This window comes from Protopterus annectens, chromosome 16.part0, assembly GCF_019279795.1.
Source record: "Protopterus annectens isolate FY-2018-M chromosome 16.part0, PAN1.0, whole genome shotgun sequence".
NCBI classification, from domain to species: Eukaryota; Metazoa; Chordata; order Ceratodontiformes; family Protopteridae; genus Protopterus; species Protopterus annectens.
The window spans coordinates 316,101,486-316,120,746 of NC_056750.1; the positions used below are offsets into that span (position 1 = coordinate 316,101,486).

General features: G+C 40.0%; 1 protein-coding gene across 10 annotated transcripts in view; it reads right to left on the reverse strand.

The window, feature by feature from the left end:
- CAMSAP1 (calmodulin regulated spectrin associated protein 1) overlaps positions 1-19,261 on the reverse strand; it is a 1,635,252-nt gene that overhangs the window by 853,323 nt on the left and 762,668 nt on the right. The window lies entirely within an intron of this gene.

A 19,261-nucleotide genomic window follows, 5' to 3' on the forward strand; every position in this document is an offset into this window, starting at 1 on the left:
CCATGCAGTTGCAGTTAGCATATTTAGCAATGCTTCTTGCATAAACCAGGTATCTCATGCTCAGAGAGACTCATCTTTTATACATTTTTTTGTCAAAAGATAAATCCAGCCACAAATTACAAGCAAGCTGCAAAAAGCAAGAAGCAATCTGCCAATCACCACTTTTTTTCATTTTAATATTCAAAAGTCATACAAAGTACTAACATTTTATTTTTAATGAGTAAAAACAATACCAGGAAAAAGAATGAAAAGCATAAATCCTACAAAACATAAGTGTAAGCACAGTACTGTGTGACAATACAACAAACAAAACAGCTCAAATGGACTGTTTGCAGAAATTTATTTCATTGGTAGCACACCCTCTACTGGCATAAAACAACAAAGGACTGTGTTGCGCATATGTATATTTCAGCAGTATTTATTCACTGTTCTTAAATCTACAAATACTGCTGCACAAAGAATGTTTGAGGCAAAGTGTTTTGGATGAGAAAGAAAAACTATCCAGATAAAACAAAACTCTGATAACAAACTGTCTTCCTAAGCAGATAAATCTGCTAGATAAGAAAACTCAAGCCTGCAATCATGCTTGAGAAAATCTGACAACAATTACTAGCATTTAGGAACTAGTTAAATCCCAGAGCTATAGAGTGTGGTAATGAATAACTTCTTTTACTGAGCAGAGGCACTACAACTGAATAAAAAATGCTAGCTTTGCAAAATAACATCTCTGAGAAGGTACTGTAAACCAACAGGAAATTTACACATTTTGTAAGGCACATGAATAAAAAATAGCAAGGGGAAATCCATCTGTATTATATCTTTCCAAAATGAGCATTAAACAATGCATCTGTCCATGCTAAATACTGGCTTGCACTGGAGATAAACTGCAGAAATAGCGGATCAAATCAACAAAACAATTCAGTGTTTAGTGTCCACACATAAACTGCAGAATTAATACCACACAGGCAGGAATGTGAAAAACTAGATCAAGACAGGAAAATTATAACGCACATCAACCATAAACCATACACAACATAACATGCTGAACGGAATGAAGGATTACTGTCTTGCTTTCCACTTGCCAAAGTCCTCATACTTTCTCATTTAACAGGCACGCATCTATAACCACTCACGCTGCAACTCAACTGTAGTTGAAGCAAACATTCAGCACTGACTATTGTTCAGTGGATTCGTAGGAAACTAACAAAAAGTTATGAAGTTTGGATGAGTGCCATGACTTAGTCAAAATAGAGAATTATAGCATTTTGTAAAAATGTGCACAAAAAAAAAAACAAGTTGTTGCTTCTAGAATACTTCTAGAATCCAATCCTTTCCAAAGAGCCACAAATGAAGCCAAGGCCCTGGTGGCAAGAGCCTTGATCCTAGTTCTGTTGTGGTGGGTGTAACAAAAGGTAATAAATAGTACAAGACCACCATTTGGAAATAATCTGAAATGACATATGTTTTCTTTTTTTCTTACTTTTACTAGAAAGAACAGAGATCTTGCAAGATTTTGGTAAGTCAAGACAGTACTGTTGTCGTCTCATGTGCAGTCTACCATTGGTATCTTGGGGATCACTGATACCATGAGGCCTAGAATTTAGAGGAACTCCCTTGCTGAGGATATGTCTAGAAGAGTGATATCCAAGAAAATGCCCTCAAAAGTCAGAATACTGTCTTCTGGCAGGAAGGCCATTCTTTTTACTTCCTCTATTCAACACCCCAGGGAAACAATTTGTTGAGAGGGTATGAGAAAGGAGTTCTGAAGTTTTGATTTGAAGTCCAGGTGGGAAAGAAGGGATACAACCTAGTCCAAAAGACTCCATGCACCGGGATATGGAATCTGCACAAATCAGCAAGTTGTCTAAATAAGGAAAATGTGAATGCCTAGGGGTTCCACAAAAGGCAATCACTGGGGTCAGACACTTTATAAACACTCGAGGTACAGTAGATAGGCCATGAAGCAGTGGTTTGGAAGCCATACTAGGACTGACTGTAAAGTAAGCAATCTGAATTTCGGAACTTTTATAAAGGTGTTTTATGAAACATATATGAAAGGTCTCCAGGTATGCTGCTATTTTAGTAACAAAAAGATTCTGGACTAAAATTCTTTGCCTTTGTGTATCACAGTCACTGGTTTTATGACCTCTGCTTCTACCAAATGATTGAGAACTGGACGAAACAGCTGTGTCTGTTCTGGTGGGTGTGGAGGAAATTCACCAAAAGGGGAATGTTTTCTATCTACTGACAAGTCTCTAATCTCTGAATTATTCTCAGAGCCCATTTGTCTGAGAGTATCTTTAGTCAGGCTGCAGGGTTGAGACAGACAAATGAAAGATGAAAAGAAGGATGGGTGGGGGAGGCGATGTAAGGATGCTCTGTGACTCGGCAAACTCATTCCTCTGCAGGGAAGGGTTGACCCTTTTTTGGAAAGGAAGCACACTTATTTCGGTTCCTTTTTTTTTTTTTTCTTTTTTTTGGATAGTTTTTTGAATTTCAGCTTTTAAATCAGAGAAGTTCTGATTGTGTAACCAAGCATACCATCTTAATACAAGAGAAGCAGCAGCATTTATTGAGACTGTATCCGCACATTTAAACACTTCTCAAAGAATGCTTTGAAAATGGAGTCAAATTAGAAACAATTTCATTCATACAAGACCTTTACTCTGCAAGTTAGAATGCAGCAAAATCATCCAAACTGTAAGCACAATGTAAAATAAATTTCCACATATAGCCTTGATAATTTAACTTTCTAATGGCTAGATTACTAGAGATCCTTTTGCCAGGAGTATTTGAAATAGATAAAGAAACTGACTTTTTATATGAGCAGGCAGCTGGGTCAGCAGTCAAATAAGAAAAGAGATCTGTCATATCCGAGGAGACCCTATACTTTTCTCTGAGCCTTTTCAGGAACTGCTGGAATAAGAAACTTGTGTTCTGCATGTAGCTTTGTAAACAGCTTCCACTGCCAGTAAGACAGGGGGAATAGCCACAGAATTGAGCCTTCATCCTCTATAACGTCATATACCCTTGCACTTTGGTAGTTTCTGACAGATCCCAAACAAAACAAAAATCACTAAATCTAACAATCATCTAAGGAAAAGTGAACACTTGTTTGGACTTAAGCCCAGGTTCACCTTCTGAAGAATCAGAGTGACTGGACTCAGAATAAACTGCGAAATCACCATTGTCCTCATCAGATTCCTCTTCATTCTCTGAAACAGAAAGGTCTCTAGCCAAACTAGCACTAGAGCAATGGATGGGAACACAACTACAAGAATTAGCTGAAAGCAGAACTCTCTTAGTCAAGGAAACCACATCAGCCTTATAAACAGGTATAATCTTATTATCAAACTGCATGATGAAGCTTCCATTTCTTTTTCCTGTGAACTTCATTACTAGAAAAAAATATCTGGGGCAGAGTATTGACTACCCCAGACTACTCCTACACCTAAAGGATCTGGATCTCCCATACCTAGACCAGGTAACAACCCCAGAGGATTAAATCCCATTCCATAGCCGGTGGCAAAGCTACATTAGTGGGAGATAGGATAAAATGTAAGTGTGGTCTGCCCCATCCGATTCACTAACCATAGGCTGGGACTATTTTTATTTAATTTTTTCTTTTCAGATGTAACTGGATTTGATGGGTGGGGTACTAGAGTTAGGATCCATCAAGTCAGGGAACAAAACACAAGCAAAAATAATGAATTGACAGTACTATATAGTACATCACAATAAGCAGTTAAAGTGTCCCCACACAACTAAACTCTGCCAAATTTTCCTACTATCACAAAAGACAGTTTGAAAATGTCTTCAGAATTCTTCTACAACTGTTGAAGAATTTCCAGCACAGAAATTCCAAACACCAAAGCAACGAATATGCCAAACGGTGTTAAAATTAGCTCCACACAGTTTAATTTAAGCACATTAAATTTCTTTACAATAATCTTTAAACTAAATTTTCTTGTCAGAGAGAGTAAAATCTCCACAGTATATTCAAATAACTTCACTTCCTGCAAAATCTTGGTTCAATTTTAAAAACATAAAAAGCCATCTTGTACATACAGTAAATAATGTATAAACGCTGTAAAACCCAAGTTCTGTAATATTTTTCTGTTGAAAGATAAAATTACAGCAGAGTAACATCAGTAAAAACAGGTGTGATTAATTTGAGGTTCTGACGGGATCAGCCACTAGTGTCTAACAGCACATATATACACTGCACTTCTGAGAGAAACACTGAAAATTTCCTCAGAAAAGGAAAAAACAAGCATTTATCAAAGGTATAAGCCAAATAAACACTGCTACAAGGAACAATTCCACAGGAATTACTGTAAACACAGAAATAAAATATTTTTAAATAAACAAAAATAGAAAGAGAATAATAAATCTAGTCATAAAATGAGAGGAACTGGGTCCCCAAATGGGACTTCACTTATCTGAACAGTGAGCTGAAAACATCAGCACTAGATCCTGTGAAGAGTTAAGAGAACTTTCTTCTCTGGATGGCAGAAAAAGACTGAACAGTCACTTCCTTTGATAACTGAAGCCTTTCCTTTCAGGATATGCTAAGCCAATCAGCTGTCACGGGAAGAGAGAGTGAAGGGAGAAGCTTTTGAAAGCTGGCCAGTACTGGATTACCTTGGCAGATAACCTAAAATGCCACTGTGGCAGTGGGTAAGATGAATATATATATTCTTCTAAAAGAGGAAGAGGGAGAGCTTCTAACACCCCTGAGAGAGTATATGATCCACGACAGCTGGGAAAAGAAGAGTCAAGTCTGGCGAGTATGGGGGAAACCTTTAAAAGGGAGGGAGAGACTCCCACATCCAAAACCAACCATGATGGACTTTCATTTTGCCATGTCTTACAAATATATTAGACTGTCCTTGGTGGGTTCCACCACTCATTAGAAACTCCCTGCTAAAGCTTTTTAAACTTTTGCTTACCAACAGCTAGCTCATACTGTTTATTCTGCCTTAAAAGAGGGTAGAAGAGGAGCATTAAATTCCTTAGCAAACTTGAAGAAGGAAGCATGAAAAACTGAAAAACTAGCATAACTCTCTCATTGCAGTTCATAAGGAACTCTGCAGTAGACAGCCCTAAACTAACTCACTGTCCAAAGAAAAATAAAAAACTTGAGCAAACCTACTCATAGTAGTTTCTGTGCTAATAGCCCTTAAATTGTAACCAGCAAAATCATTTCAAACACTGAGTAACCATTTGAGACACAAAAACAACCAAACTACACAAAACAGATTTCTCGTTAGAACAGGATGCAAATGTCAAAAATGCTCCTCATATTGTTAAAAAGACAAGCATAAGCATAAATATATGAGCTCAACAGCAGAGAATTCTAAAAACAAGTGTTGCAGAAAAATACACTTTCCCCCCCAAATCTATCAAAAGTCTTCCCATCCTTCTCAAAAGGAGCGGCATTAGTATTAACCAAATGTTTAGAAAAGCAATAGCTGCTGGGTCTGATCAGTAATGAGTGCATAGAAACTTAAGACTGAGGAACTTCATACAGTCTATTTGCTTTCTAAGGGGCAGCTGGCTGGCCATATGGCAAGTTTCAGGCTGAGCCAAAAACACACTCCAAAAGAACAGGAGTAGTAGGAAAAGGTTCTAAAAAATTCAGTTGTAACAAATTGTAATACTTTCTGAGGGACTGAGAAACATAACTATTTCATCCTGAAAACAGTGGCAGAGAAAGAGAATCATTCAAAGAAACTGTCTGATGCCACAATCTCTGCAGGATCAGAAACTTGTGGAGACAAAACACAATTTATCCCCTCACAATAATTTAGACATTCACCCTCTTGAATAGCTTCAAAAAAATGAAGAATCCCTTTTTCTTTTACCAGTAAAAGCAACACTAGAAGGGTTAAGAACCTAGACAAAACTCTGAGCTAAGTCCCCCCCCCCAAAAAAAAAATTACTCCAGAGAAACTGAGACAGGAAAATAAATGCATTCAAGCTGGTGCTTCCTTTTTAATAGGAATTTCTACAGAACCATACCCAGTATTGCCAACAAAGACCTACCTAGGGAAGGACACAACTTTCTAACTACAAGGTAAACTCAGATACCATCTTAGTCATAAATGAAGAATGAGTTCGTAAGAAAACCCTACCTTTGTGGAAAATGAGATAAGGTTGACCCACTATGAGATTCTGCAATTTAGATACTCTTCTTGCAGAGATCACAGCAATTAGTAAAACATGTGAAGAACCTTACGTCAACCTGAAAATCTGATTCAAATGGAGCAAGAGTTAGTTTTTAGTTTTTCTAATAAAAATAACCTTGATTCCAAGGAGTAGCCACCAGTTTTCCTGGAAGACTTCTTATGCAACATCCCTTTCAAAAACATTTCCATAAGAAGTTTCATTGAAAGAGGGGGATCTGTGGATAGACATGTTGAAATGGCTGACAAGTGAGCCTTGACTGAGGTGTAAGACAAGCCACAGGATAGTAACTTCACAGTTTTAGACAAGACACCCCTGATCTTGTGTAAGCAAATCCAGTCTGTGCGGAAGCTTGTGGTAACTGCCCCAGGACATTTCCCAAAGAAAATAGAAACCACTGTTGCCTGGGCCAGAAGGGAGTCACCACAATTATCTTTGAGGAGTCCTTCTGAAACTTCAGAATGAACATGGATATTTGTGGAAAAGCATGCAGAACATCCACGTCCAAGGAAAATAAAATGCATCTGTTTTTCAGACCTTCTTGCATGGAATGCAGGATCAGAAATTTGCCAAATGATATTGACTGGAGACATACCTATTCGAGGTGTTCACCATAGCTGGATCAATACTAGGAAGATTTCATATCAGTTTCCATTAATGAGGGACTCTTGTGGTTCTGTTCAGCTTGTCTGTCACACAATTTTGCTCTGACAGTGTAAGAAAGATGCCCGAAGAGTGATAGTGTGTGAGATCTGGCTCTCCCCTAGTTTGTTTAGCATTACTATGGTGCTGACACTTGAAGATGTTCTGGATACCATGGACTGTTAACAGAATAGAGAATATTTATAAGCTCCAATATCTCTTTTATGTTTATATATTTAGGCTTGTCTTTTTTATTCCAAAGAGCCTGCATTTGATCTCCATAGACAATGCTCTCCAAGCAAAATCTAAGGTGTCTGTGGTAACTGACTATGCTGGAGCAGGAAGGGAAAATGGAAGACCTGGATTCTGAGAAGTTTGGTGACATCACCACAAATCCCAAAACTGGAATTTTGAAATGTCAGATGATGTTTATGCTGAAACCACACAGATTTCAAGGTACCACTGGATTTTTTTCATGTGGAACCTTGCAAGAGGTATCAAATGCCATGAGACCAAAAATACTCAGGAATTTCCTTGCTGAGACTGACTAAGTCGAAAAACTCAGGAATAGATATAAATACAGATCTATTTTTCTCGTGGAAGCTCTCTGAACTGAATCTATCTGAAGATACCCCAGAAAAAGCAATCCCATGAGAAAGAGTCACACAAGATTTCTTTAGGTTTTCTTGTAATCCCAGCCAGTGTAGAAGATCCCATACCCAACTGAGAGATTCCTGATAATTTTGAAAAACACACTGCAAATACAAGTTGTTGTTGTGTCTTTCGGCTTTTCCCGGTTAGGGGTCGCCACAGCGGAACTCCGGTCCGCTAATGATTGGTAGTTGATTTTTACATGCCGAGTTACCAGACCTGACGCACAACCTTCAACGAAGGTATGCCCATTCACGCATGCCTCCACGCAGAAGACGCTCTAGCTGAGAATCGAACTGGACAGCATCTTACTGTGAAGCGACAACGCTACTGCAGCACCACCACTGACTTAAATATTGAAAATGTGTACACCTTGTTGTCTTCAGCAGGCTATCAAAAGAGACAGGCACACTGTGAACACCCTTGATGCTGTATAGACCAAAGGACATTGGTGAGGACTGAGAATGTAATCCAAACACAGAAAACCTTAACAAATTAGTGAAATCTGGATTTACAAAAATGTGATGATATGCCTCTTAAATCTAAGGTCACTAGAAAACTCAAGTGTAGGAATGAAGGGTAACAAGCTATGAAGAGGCAGCATTTTGAACTTGGGAACTATTACAAACTGATACAGAAAAAAAAAAAAAAAGATCCAGAACGGGTCTCCAATAATCTTCCCCCTTTGGCACCAGTAGCATCCTAGAATAAAACCCTTCCCTTAATTAAGGGGAGACAATAGTGTCCATCATCCCCAAGCAAGCATATGCTGAATGACAGGAGGGGAAAACAAGAGTCTGGTCTAGCTAGTGAGAAAGAATCACCAAAATGGAAGGGAGAGACTCCCAATGCAATCTGTAACCTTGATGGGTTACTCTCAGAACCCATTTGAAAGGTTCAAAGGTGTATAAGCGACCAACAACCGCTGGTGCCTTCATAAGCCTGGGTGTGCAATCCACTGTATCCTTAAGTCAGGTTATTTTAAGAAGTGTATGTTGGTTAGTGCATGACTTAACATAAGCCTGTGTCTATCAGACACTGCTGTCAGACCAGGCGTGAACTTCCGATTTCCCATCCACTGGCCGTGGCTGCACTTAAATAGAGTTAGGGAAGGGCTCTGCTTCACATGGATGGGAAACTGTCTGAGATATGTACCTGTCCTTCCAACATGTCCAATTTAAGTCACAAGGAAAGTTTAAATCCTTAGATCTAGAAGTTCTGGCACTGTTCATTTTGCAAATGAGGGGGATCCAAAGATGCCTTGTATGCCAAGCATAAATCGTCTCTCAGGCATCTGTAGGTAACAAAGTATAGAGATAGGGCTTTGAAGTAATCTGCAGAGGATGTTATTGTTTATGCCTGTATTCATTTTGTGTGGACCTCTGTGGACACCAGTTGTTGCAAGTGCCTGGTCAGGAAAATACAGAAGAGGGACATTATACTCACTGATGGGTCTGAAGATGGCAGAGTACAGTGGCACAATGATTTCCCTGGACCTAGATGTCATGCCCTTACTTATAAATTGAGTGAAATAGAATGATTTACTTACAACCTTAGACACATGTTGGTCAAAATTCGGGTTACTATCTACATGGATCCCCAATCCCAGACTACTGTGTTTACTTTTAGGGGTGTTTTATCAGTGAAGTTGTTTTCCTGGGTGACAGACTTCTCAAAAGGTACTATTATGCATTTCTTGGCACTGAATCTGAAGCAACTGGTTAGATAGACAGAACAATGGAGGTTCAGATTTTCTGGACAGATTAAAAGGACTGTCAGCATTGGAGGTGAAATGGAAATCCTTCTTACAGTCAAACTTATTAGACTGTCCTTTGTTCTGGTGGGTCCAAGCTTTCATTTTGGAACCTCACGGCCACTGATTTTTAGACATCTGCATTCCATCAGCTTGGTGGGACTGTTTATTCTGCTTTTTAAAGATGTGGAGAACGCACTGAATCCCTTGGCAAACTTACAGGAGGAGAGTTGAAAAATCTGAGGGATCCAATGAATCAGCATTTAACTTTCATCACACATTTTAATAACATATGCAGCAGAGGATTCAAAAAACAGTTAACTATTCAAAGGAGAATTCAGTATTGCAGCGCTTTATTGAATATTTTTATTGTGTGGAAAGCAGACAGTGCTAAATTAGAAGAGTTTTTCAGCTATCTGAGTCAAACCACCAGCTTCCTGCATTTCACCTCTTCCCACGGCCTCACCTCGGCAGTCTTCTTACACATGCAGATTACTAAAGACTTGGACCAAAGTAAAATTGACATAGATCTTTACAGAAAACCTACCAGAGTAAAGCTCCTGCTATATAATAAGAGTCTCCATCCCACCAGGATGAAATATAACATTAAGTCCCACGGCTATAAATTGGCTAGGATCACCACAAAAATGCAAACCTTCCTTAAAACCCTAAATGAACTTGAAAATGACTTTTTGGTGAGGGGATACAAAAGCAATATGTTAAGAAGCATTTTGGAACCTATAACTGAACTAAAAAGTACAAATGCACCAGCACTTAACAGGCCTTACAGGAGGGTGTTAAAGAAATCTATGGACAACAAATCTAAAGACAGTTGTATCTTTACTTCTACTGTTTACTATTACAGCATCATTATTACAGGGCTAGCTGCAAGAAGTGTGAAGAATTTTAGGTGAGGAAAATGCTCAACAGACTTAAAAGAAGGATTTCTGGCCATCTTTCTGAAATTAGAGCTAAGTGCAAGAATAACGCACTGGCTCGTCACCTGCAGCTACACAAAAGACACTGGCTTTAAAATTCAAATTACTGATCACGTGGACCTTTTGGAACTGGAAGAAGGCATCCTTAATCTTTAAGAAAAATGGGAACTACTGTGGCAGCTGAAACTGAACTCTTTTAGAAAACTGGAACTTAATTATTATTGCTTCATAAAAAACATACTGGATCTCAGAAAAGTGCCCCACTGTTTAAAAGACCGATATGGGACTGATTATGCTGACATTACTTGCTTATATCGTGTGCAAAACCAAACATCAAACACTGTTTACTTCTTTTAGCACTAACTTACAATGTTATAAAGGACATACTTTAGGTGACTCATGTATAAATTAATCATTTTTGATGGCTCCACATTAAATGCGACTTTAGATTTTAAACAACACATTTGTTACATTTTTTAATTTTAGGCAGTGAAAGTCTGATACTGCACACAATGTGCATGAGCCTAGGCTTTTTCGTTTTTTCCTTTTCTTTTTTCTGTTTTTAAAGGTTGAAATAAAAGCTGCAATTACTCTTGAGTACAGTCTTACACTCTCAAACATTGTTTTCTTAGTTAGATGCCACACTAACAGATCCCCATGGCCTTAGTGTTTTATTTTTAACATTTATTACCATACTTCCAGCTTAGCGATTACTTTTTTTTTCATCCTACTTAGGTTTTCAGTTGTATATCTATATACATGTTCATTTATATTATGATTTGTTTTTGACACACAAACTTGATGAATTATTTGATATGAAAGCAATCTTTGTTAAACGGTGTACATGTATTAATATTTATTCTGGTAGATGTCTGTTGGTAGATCATTTTTTTAGTCAGTCATTTTTAGTTAGTTTGCTTCTTAATTAATAACATTTTGATTAGCTGGTTAGCCTATACAAAGTGTTAAACTGGTCTTAGAATGTAATTTGCTTCCTGCTTTCTAGCTTCAGTTTTAGTTAGCACGGTCTTTGATTACACTATGGTCTTGAGGGGGGAAGGGGGACTTTACTAAAGGAATAATTTTAATGCTTTTATTGCTCTTAACAGAAAGTACAGTTGTGTACACTTCACATAAATGTAGATGTTTGAGTGTATTCACTGTTGCAGTCATCACATTTGGGTTATCTGCCTGCAGGTAGCCCTCAGCCGACCTGAATACCAGAGTCTTGGGTTCCTGCGTCGGATGCTGTCTCTTTTCCATGACGTCACGCCATCAGGAGTATAAAACATGCAGCCAACGCCATTACATCAGTATTTCTTGCTTCAGATGTCAGGTGCCCCCACAATGGGAAGCAATTATATGCTATGGTACACCTCCATTAAAAAGCAAATACACCAGAAAACTTAAATACACCAAACAAGAAGGAAAGGTAGAGCCAAAAGAAGTCAGGTAGCTGCTGGGAGGGTAACCAGGACTGCAACAGGGAATGCACTCGAACATTTACATTTATGGTAAGTGTACACAACTGTGCTATGTTCTTCGTGTTTCACTGTTGCAGTAATCACATTTAGGTTGATTCCCAAAGCTGAGGAAGGTAGAGAGCATTAGCTATTAAGCCCTGCAAGACTGCAGTGGCAAAACCAGCTCTGGATTTAGAAAAAAATAGGCATGTGGTAATGCTTGGTGAAGGTATGTACAGAGCTCCAGGTAGCAGCTTCTAGGATGCCCCTGGTAGGGACTCCTCTGAGAAAGGCTGCAGAGGTAGATGCAGCCATGGTGGAATGGGATCTTATCCCCCGTGGGGTAGGTTTTCCATTGTGCTTGTAGCAGAAATGAATGCAATGGGCTATCCATTTAGAAATGATTTGCTTTGAAATGGCCTTCCCCTCTGCCCCGGCAGCAAAGCCAACTAGCAGCTGTTCAGATTTTCTGAGAGGCTTAGTCCTGTCCAAATAAAATCTAAGTTGTCTGTGCATGTCCAGGGAGTGCAGTATTCGTTCTCCTTTGTTTTTTGGATTAGGAAAAAAGTAGGCAAATGAATAGACTGATTTAGGGCCATATTAGACACTACCTTGGGCATAAAGGAAGGATTGGTCCTGAGGGGAAACCCTGTCTGCATGGAAGACAATGCAGGGCTCCACTGCCATGAGGGCCTGTAATTCAGACACTCTTCTTGCTGAAGTGATGGCTAGAAGGAAGGCTGTTTTCCGAGAAAGTTATTTCAACTCTGCAGCTGCAGCTGGCTCAAAGGGAGGGAGAGAGAGCTTTTCCAATACAAAGTTAAGGTCCCAGTAGGGGTTATCCTGGGGGGGGGGTCTTAAATTTTTGGCCCCTCTAGGGAACTGCTTTAGCAGGCGGTGAGAGAAAAGGGGCGGCTCAGTATTATAATGTGCTGAAATGGCAGAGGCATGAATTTTAATTGACGAGAAGGACAGGCCCTTGTGGAGCATTTCTGTTAAGTACTGAAGAATATGAGGTAAGCTGGGCACTGTTGTGCCCATCCCCGGAGTCTGGCTCCAGGAACAGTATCTTTTCCACTTTTCAGCATAGTATTTTCTAGTATTAGGCCTCATTGCCTCCAGAATGACATCTAGCATCTGCTTACTGAGGGATGCTATTGGAGAGCTCAAGGAATTATCCAGGCTGCAAGGTTCAGGGTTTGAAGCGGAGGGTGCAAAATCTGGCCCGCCTGCTGGGACAGCAGGGAAGGGGACTGAGGCAGATGCCATGGTTCCAGCAGTGTCATATGCGCAAGAGGGGGTACCAGTGCTGGCATGGCAGTATTGTCCTTGGCGTGTCCCGTTTGATCTTTTGCACAACCTTCGAGAAGAGAGGCAAAGGGGGAAAGGCATAAACCGCGAGGCTTTCCCAAGTAAAGGACAGGGCATCCACTTTCCAAGCTTGTCTGTGGGAAGTCCTTGTGCAGAATTTGTCCAATTGGTAGTTCTGAGGGGAGGTAAAACAGGTCTACCTCTGGAGTCCACCATTTGTTCCTCAAGAGGTTGAATATTTTTGGTTCCAGCTTCCATTCGTGTGGGTCCATGAGATTTCTGCTTAGGTCATCTGCCAGTGAATTTAGCTTGCCTGGCAGTAACTGAGCTTGTAGGTGTACTTGGTAGCTCAAGGCCGTGTTCCACAGAGCCATGGCTAGTCTGCAGAGAGGGTACGAGTGGGTTCCCCCCTGCTTGTTTATGTACCACATAACTGTGGTGTTGTCTGGCTTTACCAATAGTTGTCCTAGAAGAATGCGGTCTTTGAAGGCTGTCAGGGAATTCTGTACAGCTAACATTTCTTTGTGGTTGATATGCAGGTGCATCTGTCTCAGGTTCCATTTGCCCTGAATGCACTGCCCTGCCAAGTGAGCCCCCCCATGCATAGTCTGATGCATCTGTAGTTAGGGTTTGGGCAGCAGGGGGTAGAGTGAAAGGGAGCCCCTTGTTGTGGTAGCAGGCCTCTGCCCACCAAAGGAACTCTGCCTTTATACAAGGAATGACAGGAATCATTGATTACAGTTCCTGAGAATGTTGACACCATAGGCTTTTTAGATACCACTGTAGTTTCCTCATATGCAGTCTTGCATATGGAATTAGTAGAATGCAAGAGGCCATGAACCCCAGGGCTTGCAGAATTTTTCCTTGCAGATAGCTGGGTCTTTGTGGCCAAAAGTTTGAATTAGGTTGTCAAATAAACTTGTTTCTCTGGAGTGAGGAAAGCCATCTGGGAAGTTGTGTTTAAGCTTGCTCCCAGGAATACAATCGGTTGGCAGGGTACTGGGTGAGATTTCTTTTCGTTTATGGTGTACCCCAGTGAGGTTAGAAGTTTCTTTACGAATGCCAGATGTTTTAATAGCAAGTCCTGGCTTTCTGCCTGAATCAGACAATCGTCCAAGTATGGGTATATTTGAATATTTCTCTGCCTGCAAAATTCAATGGCTGGAGATAGACACTTTGTGAATACCTTGGGCGCAGTAGATAAGCCAAAGTGAAGTGCAGAGAACTGAAGCATAGGCATTTCCTGCAAGATTTCCTTATTGGAATGTGCAGGTAAGCTTCCTTTAAGTTTAAGGTTGCCAACCAGGCATCTTTGCCTAGCATAGGAAGCAGCTGTTGAAATGTTAGCATTTTGAATTTTGGGATTACCAGAAAGGCGTTTAGAATAGAGAGGTCCAGGATAGGACGCCAGGAGCTGTCTTTTCTGGGTACCAGGAAAAGTCTTGAATAAAAACCTTGTCCCCTTTGTTCTGCTAGGACAGGTTGAATAGCCCTGATGCCTAGAAGAGAGAGAACCTACTGTTGGGCCTCCACCCACTGATTTGGGGATAGGTCTGGCCAACCGTTTGGGGGTGGTAGCGTGTAGAAGTGTAATCTGTATCCTTGGGAAACTATATTCAAAACCCACTTGTCCTGGTAATGAGTTCCCAGTTTTTTGCATGCAGGGCGAGCTTTCCTCCTAAGGGAGCAGGCAGTTGAGCAGGGCTTGGAAGGGTTAAGGTTAAGTCATTGTGCCATTTTTCCACAGGGGGATGGCTTACTACTCCCTGTTTTGGAAGTGGGAGCCCCCCACTGCTTAGGCCTGTGCATAGCCTGAGACTGTAACCTAGGTGGTCTGCTGTTCCTGGGTTTGGACTGAGAAGGCCTGGAAGAGACTGGAAAGGACCAATTCTTTGAAGGCCAATGCCTACTAAATCTGGGAGGCTCTACTTGTAGGAAATCTTTAACAGTTTGCATAGATTTAGCTTTTTCTTCCATCCTTTTGAGGACTTCTTCTGCTTTGTTGCCAAACAGGTAGTCTTGGTTTAAGGGAGCATCCAGTAATTTAGCTTTAACAGGATCTGGCAAGTTTTGCTCCTTAAGCCAAGCATGCCTTCCAAGTACAGACCCAGTGGCAGCAGCCCTGCAAGATGCTTCTAAAGAGTCAAAACCATACTGCAAAGTATGTTTACCAACTTGTTCTGCAGAATGCATTAAATCCTGTAATTCTTTGTGTTCAGCACAGTCAGGAATCAACATCATTTTCTGTTTAAGCAGTCCCATAATATGCTGCTGGTACTTTAACATATGAAACTGGCAATTTAAAGCCCTAATGGCCAAAGTAGCAGAAGTGTATACCTTCTTACCCAATCTGTCCAAGGCTCTAGAAATCTATATCAGAAGGGGTAGGATTTTTGACAGCAGTAGCCTTAATGCATTTTGGTCCTTGGGAAATGGTCTCTGGATCCGCAGTAGGATTCTTGAAGAGGAACTTGTGAGAGTCAGGTACTCTGTAATACCGGTCAGGTTTTCTGGGAGCTGGAGATAAGGTGTCTGGGGAAAGGCTAGATTCCAAGAAAGAATCATCTACAATGTCCAGAACAGGGGGGATAGCTAAAGGCCTGTGTTGAGGAAGGAGGAAGAATTCCCTAAGCCTCTTTTTGGAGTCAGAGTAATCCTGGCTTTCCCAGCAGAAATGCTCCCTAAGAGTGTGCAAGGTTTCACCAAAAGAAAAATCTTCTGGAGGGGAAGCAGAGGGAATGGAATCCTCTGCATCAGAATCCTCATAGGTAGATAAGGGCAAATCCTGGTAATCAGAAGGAACAGAAATATCAGATTCCTGATCAGAAGAATCAGAAGGAAAATCAGTTCTAGGTCTCTTAGAGAGGGAAGGCTGGCTTCCCCTAATTAAGGTAACAAGGTCTTCAGCCATTCTAAGCATTTGTTTTTTAGGCATATGGGCCTGGGCATGCAGTTTGGACGTCGGTTTTCTAAGCGTGGTGTGAGTTTTAGGCCTGGATGAAGAAGATGACGTTGGTTTAAAATGCAAGTCTGTAGGCCTGAATACACACGGCTCCGGACCCATCCAAGGTAGAGACATCCGCAGGTTCCATAGTCGAAGAAGCATCTCGTGGCATACCGGACTCAGTAGAGGCCTGCGAATCTGAAGTAGCGGGTATCAGGGTCTGGGAAAGCGCCTTACTGAGTACCGGCGGACTGGCGACTAGCTTAACGGAAGCATCATCGGCAGTTTTGGACCTATGCGGTCTGTCTCTGTCTTTATCCTTATGTTTTTTCGAAAGATCGGTAGTCGGATGGCTTAACGAAACCATTTTGGGGTACGGACACCAAGTACCAAAATAATTTGCTGCAAAGATAGCCCAACAACGAATAGTTCGGGGGTTGAACAAGGCACAAAATCGACAGCGAGAGACATTGTGGTCTGGGCCTAGTGAAAATAGTCCACGGTACTCTAAAACTGCCCTTACTAACATACAGTTGTATTTTGATAGCTAAGTAAAATTGTTGCTACTGGCATTCACATGTGTCCCAAGACGAAGCTGGTGGGTAGCAGTATCAAAGAACTACTATTAACTCCTCCCTAAATTTCACCAGGAACTATATTTTCCAGGCCATCCTATGGTAATGCCCAACATCACAGCATTAACTCATACCCATAAATCTCAAATCTGACTGTGATCATTCCACAATCTGCTTTGTCAACCACAATACGACAATCCTATAAACATGATGCCAAACCATACTAATAATGTGCCAGCAAAGAAAACACACAGTATATACAGCAATATAAGATGCAATTTGAATCATTCTCTGCACACTAACATTATGGCAGAAATAGTCGCATCATACATGCAGGGCTGGTCTTAAGCCAGTTGGACCTACTTGGCCCAATAGGATCCCACTCCCTCAGAGGCCCCTGCACTAAGCTATGAAATGTTCATTATGCCTTACATGGTTCAGAGATTTGCCTGAGTGACCCTGCAGCAAACTGCATTAACTCTCTTACTGGTAGTATTGCTCCCATAGTAATTACAAGTCCTAGTGGAGCGGACAACACTTTCCATCACATGAAGCTAATCTAGTATTATTAGTAACTGCAGCTTCATGTTTCTTGTAGGTTCACAGTGATAGCTACCACAGCTCTCAACTGTCCACATTTTTGCAGAATGTCCCAATTTTTGCCTACATTTTTGTTCTGTTCCTCAAAAAAATAGTGGTTTTCTGACAAATCACTGAGGAGTGAAGTGACTAAATAAGGACATACATTTGAATGTCAGACTTTATATTTTTCAGAAAGTGCATGTTAGCAACTTTCTAAGTTTGCAAAAGCAATATTTAGAATATGTCCCTTTTTTGAGCCCTTGCCCCCCCCCCATTTTTTAGGCTTTGTCCAGATTTCTTGGTCTAAGTTAAGAGGTAGGTTAGCTACGCATGCAACCATAGTTAACAGCTGCCGTTGCTGAGTGCTCAACAGGGTTTTTAAACCAAAATTGATCAGACTAACTGCCTGGTTTTGTGTAGCACTCCGATTACTGCCTCAGAGGATAATATGACAAGTGTAAATTAAAGATTGATAGAGATACTGTGTTTTGTTTTGTTTCTGCTGCTAACATGGGTTTATGACTGGTTGCTACTGAATGCAAGAAATAATTCTAGGGGGTGTGGCCAAGATGGCAAACAGTTAACAGCACAATAATTTTGCTCTGCTTCTCCTACACATTTTTGACAGGATTTAATTTTTAATTTCACTAAAAACACTTCTAAAAGGTGAAATAAAGAATTAGAAACTATTTCGAACTGTTTGGTTAAAAGAAAATCCAATCTTTTTTAAAATTTTCCTGTCAAAACTTCACCTTAAAAATATCAAATGAAAACGAGTCATTCTAAGGCAACACTTTAAGAAGTTACTGTGAAGAAGTAGCTACTCTCCATCATAAATAGACTTCTTTTTTATAAGATATTAAACAAAGTATAAGCTGTTTGAAGCATTTCGGAATGGATTTTATCAAAAGATCTTGGTTACCCCTGTGCAATCGTGAGCCCTTTTAAATTTTATCTTTCTTTTACCTCATTTTCCTGCCTGAAAGTCTAAAACAGTTTCAAAAGTGTTTTTTTTTAATGGCACAAGCTTATATGGGTTTCCATAGCAGCCTGATTTAATTTTGAACAGCTTGTGATAAAGGAAATCCTACATGACCTCTAACCCCTACAGAAACAGGAAATGAAGTGGACATTTGAATGGAACATTAAATCAGACATTATTGGAAGGTTTTGAAGACTTCTTTACATTAATCATCAAGTCTAGAAATTATTTTGTAAGTTAACGCATTTTTATACTTAATATTACTACTTATGTTCTAAGGAAACTTGTGATAGGAACTGCAAGACTGGGGAAGGACATGATACACAAGGGAAAAGATCTCTGAAGGTGGGTTACACAAAAGCAACCTCTGTAAACCATATAATGCTGCTCTAAAAGGATTATGATTCATTAATAAGGTTAACATACATTTTAAGTTACAGAACGTTTTATTGATTTTTGAATACATAGATCTTCCCCACCTTCATTTTAAACAGAAACTTTACTGAGTTTTAAAACAGCTGTAACAAATAAACAGCTGTATGACTTCTTTTTTATAAAATATTGACGTACAAGCTGTTAGTACATACAAGCTGTTTGAATGAAAATAACACATTTAACATTTTTTTTAAAGTAAACAACATTCCAGCTTTAAAACAAACACCTCAAAAGCCTTTCCTATATTATGTCATGATGACTACTAGATGTAGGTGTATATGTTTATGCTTGCATACTCTCATTTGATTGTAACTATATGGAGAAGGTGAGGTTTAGATACATATATGTATGTGGTCCTGTAGCTTTGTGGAGAGAAATGTAGAGTTCTCTATAATAGTGTGGAGCTGAAGAGAAAGTGCACACACAAACCTGAAATCCCTCAGTAGTATAGCTTGCATAAAAATAAATAACATTTTAACCTACTGACAACATACATATGCAATATGGCTGCCTAAAACTGAGGAACTGTATTCACAGGAAACTGAATTTTCTCTCACCAAAACTTTAATTCTGGTATACCCGGCTAACATTGCCAGTAGTAAAGGTTCATAGGTGTGTACTAGGCTAATGGCTCTGGAGCCTTTACAAGCCTAGCCCATAGGATTACCCTGGGATAACACTTATTTCACATATTTTATATTGGTATGCTTGATGACACTGACATGAACAGCAAGCTTTTATACACAACATACAGGACTGTTTAAGCAAAAGGTTATCCCACATACCCTAAATAACA